Genomic DNA, 3,152 nt, shown 5'->3' on the forward strand with positions numbered 1-3,152 from the left:
AATAAGCAGGGCAATGTTTACTGTTGTACTTTGCTGGGAAAAATGCTAAAGGGAACCAAACTCTGTTTTTATAATGAAGATACAGAAGCAGCTTGCAACAAATGGATAATTGCAATTGTGAGAAATGGAATCAGTCAGCTTCAGGTGGAGAATAACATTCCCATAAAACACTTCTAAAGGCTCTTTCAAGTTCAAGCCTTGCAGTTTCTATTTGCCTCCACAACAGGACCATGACTGTATTTCTTGTCACCTGACAAAACCAAAGTGCCTAGAGAGAGAAGTAAATATCTCCATTTCTGTTAAACAGCTAAATTCAGATGGATGTGCTATGGTTACAAATAGCCTCGAGTTGCTGAATAATAGCAAAGGAGAGCAAATTCCTATTGTCTCATATCCTAGAAACCCAAGAACTTTGTGCATAATTTCGATAGAATCAGAGAATAGAAAAATGTATGGTTCTCAAACAAGAAAAGTGTTGCTGGGATTCATTCCAATATAAGTCTTGGTGCAGAAAAAAAAAGGGTCCCTGTTTATTCTCCTATTGTATCCTATAATCACTGAAGGAGAGTGGAATTTTAAAAACCCAACCCCAAACCCTGTTGGTGAGGCACTGGTGTTATTGTAGAATTTGTGGTCCTTGAAATATCTTCATCAACATGCAAACAGATTTGCATTGAGTCTCTAATATACGGAAGAAGAACATGGATAGGAAAATTATAAATCTGTTTGCTACGTATTGGAATGCTGAAATGGCAGGCGTTTCTTTAAAAGCTTGAAAAAGGGTGAATTTGGGGAAATTATGAGGCAGTGCGACATCACATACGAAGTCATAAAATAACAAATTTTAGTTACGCCAGGAGGAAATAAAACTGAAAATAGAAATTGTTTCTAATATATGGTTCCATTGTGGGATATTAGAAAATGTTAGTATGTTTTAGGCTATAGCCCATTTTTTTTAGTTTAATTTCCAAATGTTGGTTGTATTCTTTTAATAACAATATGCTCAACAACTTCCTGTCCTCTAGTTTTACTGTGAAAATAAAAGGGAACACTGAAAGGGCAGCACACATTCTGGTGTGAGTCCTTTTTGCTCTAAAATGTCTGGGTATGATATTTTAGTTACTTTTGGAGGATCAGATAGGATGAGATCTGGTGTCCTTCATTAGCTCTGCCTGGAAGATCCACGACTACGCTAGATTTTGAACTTGGTGCTAACTTGGATTATTCCTAAGAGGGCTTTTGTGTAACTGTCTAGTCTCTACGTTGACCATTAGGTCTCTCCCAAAGTCATTTTATAATAAACCTAGAGTGTTCCCCCACACCCCAAGGGGAGTTTGGTTTCATTGCAAATAGAAATAAAGGTCTTTTCCCCTCCCATCTTCTACCTCCATGCTTCTCTCACTTTCCAGTGACTTCTGCCACATCCTGCCTGTGACTAGTGATCTTTGGCATCTGATTCTTCCCTCTCTTAAGATGTACCGTATCTGAGGATGTCCATTTCCTACTTCAGATTCCCAGGAAAAAAACTGCAGCCCACCTAGGGCACTTGCTCTCAGCTTCAGCTCTAGGAAAAACAGTCTGAATATCTGATATAGACACCTAGAGAGATGAACGTGAAATAGGCTTCACTTTCCCCAAAAGGATTTACATTAGGAAAATAAAAAAGCCCCAAAGGAGGATGGATGGAACTGAATCTGAAAGGATGGAGGCATGTTTGACATAGGAGATGTGCATGTTGTTGAAAGGATGCTTACCTGGCTTCCAGTACCCCAACCCCTCACTACGGACCTGAAGAACCAAGGGCAGTAATGTGTGGCCTTCCACCCCTGAAAGGTTATCTGCCTCTGGTCTGGGCAGTGGCATTTTTCTCCCACCTGTTTTTCCAGAAAGCCTTATCTAAGCTCAGATTTCTTTATTTCAGGCCTGCAACAGCTGGTCAACCAGCAAACTGTAGGAAGCAAAGAAGCTTTATAGTCATTTCACTGCCATTTTTCAGAGGCAACAAGAGTTTTTGATTAAGTGCTATCAACTGATACCTTTATAGCCAAACCTAATTTTTATTTCAGACGACTTGATCTTACTCCTAAATTCCAGGTCAGTTGTTCTTCATTATACAAAGTCCAACTAAATATCCTGTAATAGTAATACCTTACCTTTATACAGAATGGTTCAAAGCATGTTTATATCAAAGAGGGTATCGACTTTAGACTTGAATAGTTTTTTTTTTTCTTTTTCCTTTCTAGGTTAAAAAAAAAAAGTTTATATGGTCTATTGCAACTCATTCCCATCTTGGGCAAACCCCACATTTCCCCTAAGCTGAATTACTTACAAAAGTCTTTTCAGCATCTTTCTTTCTACCCTTCTTGATTTTACTTTTTTCCTCATCTGAGTAAACTTTTACTCTTTAATTTTTTCCTGTACGTTATGTCAAAAACTATGTTACATATTTTTTATTACTCTTTTCTTTTTTTCTTCTTCTTCTTCTTCTTTTTTTTTTTGAGACAGAGTCTTGCTCTGTCGCCCAGGCTGGAGTGCAGTTATGTGATCTCGGCTCACTGCAAGCTCCGCCTCCTGGGTTCAGGCCATTCTCCTGCCTCAGCCTCCCAAGTAGCTGGGACTACAGGCGTCCGCCACCATGCCCGGCTAATTTTTTGTATTTTTAGTAGAGACGGGGTTTCACCGTGTTAGCCAGGATGGTCTCGATCTCCTGACCTAGTGATCCACCCACCTCGGCCTCCCAAAGTACTGGGATTACAGGCGTGAACCACCATGCCTGGCCTCCTCCTTTCTTTTCAACAAGACCCCTAATTGCTATTTCCCCCTTTTGTAACAATCTGGCCTCAAAATTATACCTTACTTTTCATTTCAAAGTGCTTGGCCTTCATCCTACCCTCTTTGATGTTCTTTGCCCTTTCTCAAATTGTGCCTTTCCACGTTAGGGAAAGTTCTCTTTAGAGAAAAATCCCCTCCCTACTATCATTGAAGCATATGGCATTTGAAACTTTCTTGTGGCTGTAGCTTTCTTATTCCTTCCGACCCACTGAAATGCAAAAATTCCAACTGGTTGACTTCCAACTGGAAAGTAATTCCGTATCGAACACACCTAGCTCTTCTTCTTCTATCTAGCCATAAATAATGAGCTCTTTTTCAGA

This window comes from Mandrillus leucophaeus, unplaced genomic scaffold, assembly GCF_000951045.1.
Source record: "Mandrillus leucophaeus isolate KB7577 unplaced genomic scaffold, Mleu.le_1.0 Scaffold205, whole genome shotgun sequence".
In the NCBI taxonomy this organism is placed as follows: domain Eukaryota; kingdom Metazoa; phylum Chordata; class Mammalia; order Primates; family Cercopithecidae; genus Mandrillus; species Mandrillus leucophaeus.